Raw genomic sequence first — 13,313 nt, 5'->3', positions numbered from 1 at the left:
TTGTTCTCTTTTCACTTGAACTGAGAGGAAAAATACTGCATTCAATCACTCTATCTATATCCTTCTATAAGATCTCCTCTCAGTCTCCTATGATTCAGACGATAAAGTCCTAACTTACAACTCAGGTACTCAAATCCTGGTAAATTTTCTTTTCACTCTTTCAAGCTTATTTGGTATCTTTGCTGTAGGTATTTGACCAGAACTGAACATAATGCTCCATGTTTGGCCTCACCAATATCTTCCACAATTTCAATATAACATCAGAACCCCTGTGCTCAGTACCTTGATTTATGGCCAACGTGGCAAAATCTCTCGTTATGACCTTATTTACCTGTGATGCCACTTTCAAGGAATTATGGATCTGTATTCCCAGATCCCTTTCCTCTACTGCACACCTCAGAGCCCTACCATTCAGTGTAAGTTCTAACGTGGTCTGTCTTTCCAAAACTGGAATAGCTCACATTTATCTGCATTCAATTCTATCTGCCATTTTCCCATATGATCCTAATCATGTTGCAAGCTTTGATAGTCTTCCTCGCTCTCTAGTATACTCCCAATCTTGGTGTCATCTGCAAATTTATTGATGTAGTTTATCACATTATCAGCTAATTAATTAATATAGATAAACAACAATGGGCCCAGCACTGATCTTTGTGCCACGCCACTCGTTACAGTCCTCCAGTCAGAGAGAGAACCATCTCCTATCACTCTCTGGCTTCTCCCACTAAGCCAACATTGAATCTGGTCTTCACCTTTCTGGACCAACCTCCCTTGTGGGACTTTGTCAAATCTGACTGAACATTTTTATTCATCTTTTGCCTACTAGCAAATAGAAATTATAAAAGTTTTGTATCACTTTCTACCTTACATGGTAATTTCACTGATCTCAAACCCCCAGCTAACATTAGCACTAGAACGGACTCTGTGTTACAGGCAGAGCTAAAATACTGTAAAACAATTTCTCCAGCTTCTGTCTCTTTCACAGTCACTGCTATTGTCCAATAAAAATTGTATTTTCCTAATCTATTTTCAAATTTTCTTGTGCTGTGTAGGGTTAGGGGAAAGTAAGGTGTGTGAAAGTGGGTTACGAGATGGAATTCACAGTAATGCGAGTTGTGTGGCCTTCACTACGAGTCCTCTTGGAAGCTCCCATTTTCTGTGCCTTACTCCTCCTACAGTTCAAACCTCACTGCTGGGTCTTCTCATATGGTAAGCAGGACATCATGATTGTTTTGGGGATTGTGGCAAGGTTGCAGTTGAAGGTGCTTCCAGTAAGGCCCAGACATGATTCAGCATCTATACCAACAGCAACCTCTCCTAGTCCCTCCGCGCTGAAGTGGTAATCAAGAAGGTACATTAGTATATGTGCTTTCTCATGCATTACAGAAGATCCAGTCTGTCCACAGAGAATGTTTCAAAATTCTACAGATGTGCTATAGAAATTATCCTGACAATTGTCTTTAAGCCTGGCAGGGAAACTGCTCTGCTTTGTACTGACAGAAGCCACAGAGGACTTCCCAGTCCATTACAGGCTTATCACTTCCTTCCCAATGCACGGCTTCAGGAAGACAAAGAGTATCGTCAAGGTTGCCCACCATCCTGGCTATTCACTTTTATCTCTTCTACCTTCTGGGAGAAGTTATGGGAACTTGAAAACTCAAATGTCCAGACTCAAGAATAGCTTTTTCCCCACTGCTAATCAGGCTCCTAAACCAATCATCTCTTTCACATCCTCTCCCCAGTGGTTTTACCATGTTCTTAAAATCCTAATTCTACCACTTCTGCTAATGTCACTTTAGTATTTCTTTCTGTGCAATGTCAGATTACACAGCTCTACTTTGCATTATTCTGTTCTTTTACACATGCCTCTGTACTTATTGTTGTATTTATGACCAGGAGTACAGTTTACTCTGTGCGTTTCATATGAACAGGGAAGTTCACTGCACCCTGGTGTATATGTCAATAAACTAACCTGGAGTATACCTTCAACATGCCAACGAGCTGTTTAGTGGTAACATATATTGCCTGAAAATGTCTTCCATCATCCGACTCAACAGTATCCTGAAATACTGCTGCCCGGTCTGGAAGCTTTACTTGCAATCCTGTGTGCCAGAAAGCAGCACCTTCCTGTCTCCTGTGGAGTTACAGATCTGGTGAGCAGCAGAAGCTGTTTCTGCTGCTGTGCCCAGGAAGGTTATCCTAGATATTTGTGCTCAAATCCCTGGAGTCAGGCTTAAATCCACATTCTGCTGAGAAGCTACAGTACGTTATAGTCAAGTGTCAATAGGCTGGACATAGCACACTGTGTATTTTGCAAGAGGTAACATCCTACTTGATTCCAAATCCACAGATTCTCCATTAAAGTCCAAACTTAGTATTACACAGAAACTGGTCATTCAGATCAGTCAATATGACTTGACATTTATGCTGTGTGCAAGCCACTGTAAACACCTCTTAATTTCACTCTATAAGCACCTCTTTCTATTCTATCTGCTCGTTAAGCATCACTTCCTACCTGTTGTCTTAACATTTTGTGGTAACTGGTTCCACATTCTTTCCACCTTCTTGTAAAGAAGTTTCCCCTGAATTTCCCACAGGTCTTACTGAAGACCGAGCTCTGGTTTTGTCTACAATTTTGGACTCCTTAACATTTTTCCTGTGCCTAAATTTCATAACCTTAAAGATCTCTATCAAGCACAGCTCATTCTCTCCTTTGCTAGAGAAGAGAGCTCCAGCTTGTTGTCCCTCATGTCGAGCAGTTTAAGTATCATCCTCATGGATTGTTATTGCATCACTTCAGCCTGATTTCTTCCCTTATCATAATACACCTAGTGGCCATTTTATTAGGTGCTTCTATACAAATGCTTGTTAATGCAAATATCTGATCAGCCAATCATGTGTCAGCAACTCAATGCATAAAAGCATGCAGACATGGTCAAAAGGTTCAATTGTTGTCCAGACTAAACACCAGAATGGGGAATAAATGTAATCTAAATGACCTTGACTGTGGAATGATTGTTGGTGCCAGATTGGGTAACTTGAGTATCGCAGAAACTCCCGATTTCCTGGGATTTTCATGCACAACAGTCTCTAGAGTTTACAGACTTCTTCGGCTGTCCATCGATTTCGATGTTGACTGTGCTGAGAGTTTAGTCTCTGCAGGCATGTTTATGGGCCACAAGACCAGCATTGGATTGGCACTGTCTCCCACATTGGTTGCATTTGTGATTTGACTGGTCCAGCACAGAATGTCTGCGTTCATGACCTGCTTCATATTTCTTCTGCCTTTCCTCCTTGATAGCTGGGATTGACTTCTTGACAACGCAGTGCCAACTTCTTCTGTCCAAAGCATCTTTCTCTCAGGTGTTGACATTCATGTCCGTGTTCTTCATATGGCGCTTGAGCACATCTTTGTAGCGCAGCATCTGACCACCATGCTTCCTCGTTCCTCCATGTAGCTCACCATAGAAAACAGCTTTGAGTAAACGATCATCATTCATCCTTGTGACATGACCAGTCCAATGCAGCTGAGAAGCTGTGATGAGCGATTCTGCGCTGACTGTCCCAGCACGTTTGAGCACCTCCACATCTGGCACCCTCTCTTGCCACTTGATGTGTAATATTTGGCGTAAATGCCTGAGTTGTGTCTTGGTCGATTTCTTGATGTGCTTCTGATACAAAGTCATTGTTTCAGTTGAATAAAGCAGAAATTGTAAAACAGCTGTGTTATACACTTTGACCTTGGTTGCCAGTTTAATGTCGTGGCGAGACCAAAGTCGCTTCTGCAAAGCACCAAAGACTTCTGTAGCTGTTTGAATTCTCCTCTCAACTTCCAGATCTGATGTGCTGGTATTGGTCACAGCACTTCCTAAGTATGAGAAAGAGTCAGAACATTCCAGCGCTACCCCATTGACTGGTGGTTGGGTCTCACTGGGACTACACAGAGGAGGAGGCTGGTACAGAAGTTCGGTTTTGGAGTCAATTGTTTGAAAAACACAAAAACACACAATGAGTGGCAGATCTGTGAAAGAAAATGTTTTGTTCATGAATGATGTTGGAGGACAATGGCCAAACTGACTCAAACTAACAGGAAAGTGAAAGCAATTCAAATAACCACCTGTTACAGCAGTGGTGTGCAGAAGAGCATCTTTGAGTGCACAATATGTCAAACTTTGAAGTGGATGGGCTACAGCAACAGAAGAACTTGCACTCTGTGGCCACTTTATTAGGTACAGGAGGTACCTAATTGAAAGTATAATGTGATATACTGTAACTAAGGTTCAAAATGTTCGATTTAGTTTCTCTGCTTTTCAGCTTACTCCCTGTGAGTAAGTACTCCCTGTGAAGTACTGTGACTTACTTCACAGAACTCACAGTTTTTCTTGTGGCATTACATTTACTGACTGAGTATATTTCCTTGGAAATTACTTGGCATATCTCCCTCATCTAGACCTTTGTTATCCAAGCATCATTTCCTCCGGACGGACCAACACACATTTAACTATCCCTACTAGCTAAGTGATTGGAAGGCCTGCAAGCATTGCAGAGGCTAATAAAAAAAACACCAGCAGAGTCACATAATGCGTTTTTGTGAATTTAGTCAGACATGCAGTAAGAACAGATTCAACTCAAAATGAGGCAACATTAAAGGCACAAACAGTTATGCCTCCGAGGCAGATTTCTGCTCTTTAAATTTAAAATTCAACCAAGTTACTGTGCATGCTGTGAGAAACCAAGGGGACTTGAAAAGAACTTCTGAAGTGGTCTGAGATCAGAAAGGAAAGCTGAGGGAACTGCTGCTGAAAATCCCTGCAACACCTTTTCAAACTGCTTAGCAACCTAAAACCCTTCCCACCAAAGTGCATCGCATGATCTTAGACAAAGCACTCGAGTGGAACACTACAGAGGCAGTGTGTTGTTCTGGAGCACCAAATATGGGTAATTGCCGGATGAGGTAGAGATGGAACAGGGAGAACGTGGTCATCTCTATCTGGACTGAGAGGCAATGAGATCAACATTGGAAATGTGTGGTGATCAGTTAGCTTGCTTAGAAGAAATTGTATCTATGGAGACAGAGACAGAAGTATCTTGTGGGGAAGGTAGATGAAGATATTGTGAAGGGTGAGGAGAAGGATGGAGAGAGCATAATAAGATATAGGAGCAGAATTAGGCTTTCAGGCCTTTTGAGTCTGCTCTGTTATTCAATTACAGCTGATTTATTTTTCCCCTCAACCCCATTCTCCTCCCTTCTCCCTATAAACTTTGACAGCATTACTAATTAAGAACCTATCAAACTCCACTTTAACTATACTGAATGATTTGGCCTCTGCAGCTGTCTGTGACAATGTAATCCACAGGTTCACCACAAATTTCTCCTCATCTCAGCTTTAAAGGGATATTATTCTATTCTGGTCTTACATTCTCCCACTTTTGGACGACCATAGGGTTGAGAGGGGTAATAATTCAGCCACGATGGAATAACAGAATAGACTCAATGGGCCAAATGGTCAACTTCTACTCCTGTGTCTTTTGGCCTTATGGATATATGTATGATACAGGAGGAATTTTAACTATCTCACACAGGGTCACAAGGGGAGAAGCTTCTTATTCAAATATCAAACCTCATCCCAATATTTACCTTCCAGCAACCTCTGACCAACAAAATTCAACATTGTAAAAAAACTGCAGATGTTTGAAATAGGAAAGTAGTGGAGATACTCAGCAGGTTAGACAGCATTTGGGCAGATCAATAGTCTCTCATCAGGACTATAAAAATGTGGAAAAAATGTGTTTTGAATTATAGAGAAGGAGGAAGGAGTGGAGATGATGGGGGTTCCCTCCATACCTGACATCCCACTCTAGCTTTATAATTGAACACACACACACACACACACACCTATTTCCCCCCACTTTCCCTTCTTCTCTCTCTAAGGATGTCATATAGTATTAGAACAGAGAAATGGGGCTTTTGGTTCAACATGTCTGTGGGAAGCATTGAGCATCGATTTATACAAATCCTGCACTAATCCAATTTTCTCTTCCTTGCAAATCCACCAACTCCGCCAGATTCTGCCATTCACCAACACACTAAGGGAAACTTACAGTGGACAGTTCACCCACTGATCCACAGACCTTCGTAACATGTGAGGAAAGATTTGGGGCAGTAGCTCTATTTACAGTGCCACTGTGCTGTCCTAGATGATGCCTGAACTGAATATTTCCAGAAAAAGATTAAGAATACCCTTAAGAGAGAAATCAAGAGGGAAAAGAGAAGGATATAAGGTAGATCCGGCAAGTAAGGTCGAGGTAAATCCCAGAAGGTTCTATGACTTGTGTTAAGAGTGAAAAGGGTGTCTTGGAAGAGAGTAGGACCCTTTAGAGATCAGCAGGGCCGCCTATGTCTTTGGTTGCATGAAATGGTGAGATTTTTAATGAGTATTTATTTTTGGTATATCTTGAGGGGAAAATCAGTATTGCTCAAGAAATAAGGGAAAACGGTGGTGATATCTTAGATTCTCATAACCAGGGAGGAGTATCTGCAGCTTTAAAGCACATTAGGGTGGATAAATTTGAGATCATCATTGGACTTTATGGGAGGCTGTAGAAGAAATTGCAGAGACCCTTTCTGAGATATTTGTTTCATCGTTAGCCACCGATGACATTCCTGAAGGCTGGATGGTGGCCAATAAGTTTTAAAAGGGTAGCAATGACAAGCTAGTGAGACACAGGCTGTTTGGCCTGACATCACCTGAAGGGAAAGTTATTGTACAGATTTCTGAGGGACAGTCTCTACCAGAATTTAGTGTCTGAATAGGAGAAGCTAACATGGCTTGTGTGTGGGAAATCACGCTTGAGGAATCTTTAAGTGTTCCTTGAAGAAGTAACCAAAGGAGTAAATGAGGGCTGAGCAGTGGAGCTGTCTATTTGGACTTCAGGAAGGCTCTCGACAAGGTCCTGCGTAGTCAACCTGTCTGGAAGGTGAGGTCCCATGGAATCCAGAGAGATCCAGATAAGGTGGATTCACAACTGGCTCACTGGTAGCAAGCAGAAGGTGGTGGCTGAAGGTGGTTTTAGAGAATGGAAATGGCAGTAGAAGGAAGGAAAGCTTAGAGCAACACACACACACAATGCTAAAGGAATACGCCAGGCCAGGAATCATCTATGGAAATAAATAAGCAGCCAATGTTTCAGGCCAAGACTCTTCTTCAGAAATGGAAAGGAAGGAGGAAGATGCCAGAATAAAAAGGTGGAGGAAGGAAAGGAGCATAGCTACAAGGTGATAGGTGAAGCCAAGTGGGTCGGAGAAAAAGGAATCTGACAGGAGACGAGAGTGGGTCATAGGAGAAAGGGACGGAGGAGGAGGATACCCGGGGGAAGTAATAGGTAGGTGAGAAGAAGTAAGAGGCTAGAGTAGGGAATAGAAGAACCGGGGGGAGAAATTTTTTTTTACCGGATGGAGAAATCGATATTCATGCCATCAGGTTGGAGACTACCTAGACAGAATATAAAGTGTTGCTCCTCCACCCTAAGGGTGGGCTCACTGTGGCACAAGAGGAGACCATTGATTGACATGCCAGAACAGGAATGGGAATGGGAATTAAAATGTTTGGCCAGTGGGAAGTACTGTTTTTGGCAGATAGAGTGGAGGTGCTCAAATAAAGCAGTCTCTCAATTTACGATGGGTGTCACCAGTGCAGAGGAGGCTGCATTGGGAGCACTGGACATGATAGAGTATCCCAGCAGGTTCCAGAACTGTATTGCATCACCTGGAAGGACTGTTTGGGGCCCTAAATGGAGGGAGGGAGGACATGAATAGGCAGATGTAACACCTGGAAGGTTGATCCTTCTCTAACCTTCAACTCCTTATGCAATTAGATCGCAATCACATCGCAATTAGATGTGACACTTGGTGAGACACAACATGAGATCACAGGTAACAGGGGAATCGCGGCTTGCAGGTGACTACCAGCCAGACTTCCAGGCACAAGATTGTGATTGAAAGGCCTAGATAATGTGGATGTGAAGAGGGCATTTTCAATAGTGGGGGAGTCCAGGACCAGAGAGCACAGCCTCAAATACAAAACTTCTCATTAGAACAGAGATGCGAAGCAATTTTTTTAGCCAGAGGGTAAAGAAATTCACTGTCACAGGAGGCTGTGGAGGCCAAGTCATTGAGTATATTTAAAACAGAATTCAGTAGACTCTTAATTAGTTAGGGTGTCAAAGGTTACGGGGAAAAGATTAGGATTGACAGGGATATAAATCAGCCACAATAGAAAGCAGGGTAGGCTCGATGGCCGAATGCTCGATGCTCCTATGCGTTATGATGTTAACGAGCGTGTGTGCAGGTGTAGCGAATAAAGCAGCCACTCAGTGTCCCTTGTCATGGCCCTTGCACTTTCTCTGTAACATCCTCTGTAACTCTAGCACTACATTTCATATTTTGTTTGGTTTTACCACCTCAACGTACTTATGTATGACAGGATCTGTCTGTCTGGTACGCAAAACAAAAGCTTTTCCTTGTTTCTCAATATATGTGAGAATAATAAACCTATATCAACAATTCTTTAGCTCAGATTCATAAATATTCAAAAGACGCTTTCAATGACATGATACAACAACTGTATTATAGGGACAAAGCATGCTAAAGTAACTGGAGCCAGCACTCCTCATTATGTTAGTAACTGCATGTTTGAAACTTTGAGAGACATTCTGATGTAGCCCCTCTATTGAAGGATTTAATTATTATGTTGATTTCGAAACAAACTAAAATATTTTGCTGTGATGATTCCAATGCATTCTACATTCCTTATAATGTAATTATCAGTTGTTTCGTGTCTGCAGAATTCACTACATGCAGGGATTCAGAATTTGGTGAGTCAGATGGATGATGGGTGTTCATAATGGTATACTGCAGTTGGCAATCAGTATGCCTGAGATGTGAGAAGAATGGTAGTATCCAGTTATTGCTCAGCACACACTTTGCAAAGTCTCCAAGGCTTAGAACAAATGGATGTGGAGCGGATGTTTTCATTGGTAGGAGAGTCAACCTCGGAATAAAAGGACACCTCTTTAAAACTGCGATGAGGAGGAATTTCTTCAGCCAGAGGATCATGGATTTGTGGAACTTGGTGCCTCAGACGATGGTGGAAGATAAGTTCTCGAGCGTATTTAAGACAGACATTGATAGGTTCTTGATTGATAAAAGGGCTAAGGATTATGTGGAGGAGGCAGGAGAATGGGGTTTAAATATTCAGAATAATCAGCCACCATTGAATGGTGGATCAGACTTGATGTACCAGATTGCCTAATTCCATTCTTATGTCCATGGTCAAAGCCTGAACAGATTCTGGCATCATGTCCTCCATAGGAACTGCTGGAGTGATGACACTTTCCTCCTCTCTCAGGACAACACCTCATACACTCTACCATAGTCTTCACTCTTCTCTGTCACTGAGAGAGAAATCACCAGGAGCTCTTCTGGTTTTCATCTCTTCTGCGGACATTTTCTTTTAGCTTCATCTTTTAACTTATTCTTTACTCATTTAGAACTATATTTTGGCAAACTAAGGGATATATCACCTCCTGCTATTCTGTTACTTTCCTCCTTAGCAGTTTTGCTTGGGATTTTAGAGAGTCTCTCCCATTGCACGGGAAAAACCTCAATCCACAAGATCAGCGCTTTCTCACTTTGAAACACTTGCTTTCCTGTTTGGTGCGAATGAACGCACGAGTCCTTGCATGCCTTGAATTTGCCTGAAAGTGCTGGATGCCAACATGTGAAGTAGCACAGCTGCCATCCTATCCAAAATCCAGTGTGCTGATCCAAACCAAAGTGCTTTCCAGTGGAGTGAGTGATGTCATCCAGTGGAATCCCAAGGACGAGTATTTGCCAATGCTGGATGACTATTCTGCGTACAACTCATTCGCCAGCATGCTGAGAGATTGGCAAGTAGTGTGTATCATGCTGAAAGGATGCACGTATGGCTTGCAGATTTGACGAAACACCATCCCTTCTGTCAGGCACAACAGCACTGCATGAGTCAGCTCTGGGGCCCTGGTCTTCCAACAACACCCTCTCTATGTGAAATCGAGGTGTCAGACATCAGCTTGATGGAAGGTGTTCTAATTTCCATTCTGATAGAGTGATAGAGCAATACAGCACAGAAACAGGCTTTTTGGTCTAACTCTTCCATAATGTAGACAAAAATACCAGAGGACATGGGTTAAGGGTGAAGGGGGAAAAATTTAAAAGGAAAATTGGTGGGGCTTCTTCACACAGAGAGTGGTGGGAGTGTGGAATGAGCTGCCAGATGAAGTTGTAAATGCGGGCTCACTTTTAACGTTTAAGAAAAACTTGGACAGGTACATGGATGAGAGGTGTATGGAGGAATATGGGCCAGGTGCAGGTCAGTGGGACTAGGCAGAAAAATGGTTCGGCACAGCCAAGAAGGGCCAAAAGGCCTGTTTCTGTGCTGTAACATTCTAAGGTTCTATGGTTAATGACCAAGGTGCCCACAAAAGCTAGTCCCATTTTCCCATGTTTGTCCTGTGTCGCGCTAAGCCATTCCTATCCATGTACTTATCCAACTGTCTTTTAAATTTTGCTATCGTACCTGTCTCAGAAACTTCTCCTGGCAGCTCGCTCCATATATGGATCAGCCTCTGCAAGATGAAGTTTCCCCTCAGATCTCTTTTAAATCTTCCATCCTCACCTTAGACCTATGCTCTCTTGTTTCTGATTCCCTTACCTTAGGAAAAACTTCATTTACCATTTACCCTCTCTACGCCCCCTCTTGGTTTTAAACATCTCTACCGTGTCACCTCTCATTACTCTACACTCCAAGGCTGGCTGGCCCTAGGTCTCTCACACCCTCGAGAACCGACAACATTCTGTAAATCTTCTCTGTCATCTTTCTATAACAGGAGGTGACCAGAATTCTACACAGTACTAAAGGCTTGGCCTCACTTCAATATATAATCTCATTTTATCCTGTGCTGAAATGTACAATTTTTCTTGTTGCTCCTTTTTTAAGTTAGATCATCAGTGAAGAAGGGCAACAAGTTATCCTGTCCCTCACCCCTCACTTGCTGGTGTTCACTGTCCGTGCAATATCGTTGGCACTGGCCATCTCCTGCAAGAGAGGTTGCATGCTTGTGACAGGTCTAACAGGTGTAGCTGTGTTATGACTGCCATAGTTGAGAACCTGGGATTGTACTATGTAAACTGAGTGTTGGAGGAGTTCTGAGTGTGGTGAGATAAGTCAATGTCAGATAAGAATCGTGGTGCATCTGGATTATTATGGGATAAGTGAGGTTGGATTACAGAGTATAGTGGAGAGGCTGGAATTTGCTACTTTGTTCACTGATACTGAACACAAGTCGGAGGCCATTGCAAAACATTCAGCACTTTGGTGTTGACATTACCAATCATGTGTACACAGTGACTCCTTCAAAAATGATTTCAGTGTCATCCTGATCCCCTGTCATAGAGCATAACTCTTGGCTGCTCCACCTCTGAAAGAAAAACTTCAGAAGCATCCAAAGATTGAATTGTTAGTTAGTCTACCATTTGTTCCAAAAAGATTTTCAAAGCTCTGGAAGCTATAGATTACTAGAAAAAGACAGTATGGAAACAGGCCCACTAAGTCTGCACCTATTATTAACTGCCTATTTCCATCAATCTTAATCCCATTTTATTCTCATCAAATTCAAACCCCTACCACTCACTTACACACTAGCGGAAAATTACAGTGGCCAATTCATTTACCAATCTGCACGCCTTAGGGTCGTGGGAGGAAACCGGAGCACGCAGAAACAATGTGGTCACAGGGAGAACATGCAAACTCCAAACAGGCAGCATGAAAGGTCAGGATTGAACCGCATTCCTCTAGCACCATGAGATAGCATTTCTACGAGCTTCACCATCGTGCAATGACTTTGTCAGTGAACGGAGACCATGAGCATCTCTCTTTAAGTGTGGAGGAGGTGACTTCCATTGAGGTTTCAGCCAGTGCCTGATCTGCTGGAGTTAAGCTGCCACACATGATAAACAGCAGAGCCGATTCTGCGGGAATGCCGCAGTGATGTCATTGAGGTGCATGTGGGAGCCTTCGGGCTGCCCTTAGATGAATACCATCCCTTGTGCATCGTGATGCAAGGCTACATTTTACAGGTGGAAAGTTCAGAGAAAATTGACAGATACAGGGATAGAAAGCCCCTGCTATCCCCTGCTATCGGAAAGTAGAGCGTTCCTATGAAACCTTTTGTAAGCCGAAATGCTATATAGCGAAGAAACAATTACCATTAATTTATATGGGAAAATCTTTTGAGTGTTCCCAGACCCAAAAAATAACCTACCAAATCATACTAAATAGCACATCAAACCTAAAATAACACTAACATATAGTAAAAGCAGGAATGATATGATAAATACACAGCTTATATAAAGTAGAGATAATGTATGCACAGTGTAGTTTCACTTATCAGAATCGGGAAGATTTAGCCAAAACCAATTTGTAGAAAAAAAACGGCACGTACACATATGCTCACACACCTGCCCGCGCAAGGCTTCACAGTCATGGTAGTCTTTCTCAGGGCAAGCACAAGTTTAAAGTGGGCACCTTTTCTCGTAAAAGCAAAAATCCTCTTCGGATTTCTTTCGGTTAGCAAAAACAAGTACTAGTGTAGGTCTTTCGTAAAAGTGAAGTGGCGTAAAGCCAACGTGTAAAGCAGGGGACACCTGTATATGAGCCAAATGTGGGCAAGTGGGACTAGCTTAGATGGGCAGTTTGATTGGCATGAATGATTTGGGCTGAAGGGCCTGTTTCTGTGCTGTATAACTCCAAGTCCTTTGTCTGCACATGTGTTGCTGATGTTGTCAGTGCTGGCTGTTATACAGTTTGATCTCGTGAAATGTGCTAAGCTGGAGAGAATATACACATGAAAGAAACAGGAGGTGGGGAATGGTATGTGCAGATGTTGAGCCCTGTACAAACCTGAAAGAAAAAGCTAGTTATCTGAAGTTGGAAAATTCAGTTCTAAGACCAGCAAGCTGCATCGTGTCTAGCTGAAAAAAAGACAGGTGTTGTTGTTTGAACTTAAGCTAGGCAACAGCGTTCAAGGTCAAAGGGAGAAAGGTCAGAGTGGGAGTGGGATGGGGGATTAAAGCAGAAATCAACAGGAAACCCTGTGAGTTGAGCACTGGTGCTCCACAAAGCAGTCACCTAATCTGCACTTGCTTTTGTTCCAATGTACAGGAGGCCACACTGTGAACACCACATGCAGTTCGTGAAGAGAGCCTGCAAGGGATT

The sequence above is a fragment of the Hypanus sabinus genome, chromosome 7 (assembly GCF_030144855.1).
Source record: "Hypanus sabinus isolate sHypSab1 chromosome 7, sHypSab1.hap1, whole genome shotgun sequence".
Lineage (NCBI taxonomy): Eukaryota > Metazoa > Chordata > Chondrichthyes > Myliobatiformes > Dasyatidae > Hypanus > Hypanus sabinus.
This window is presented reverse-complemented; position numbering follows the sequence as displayed.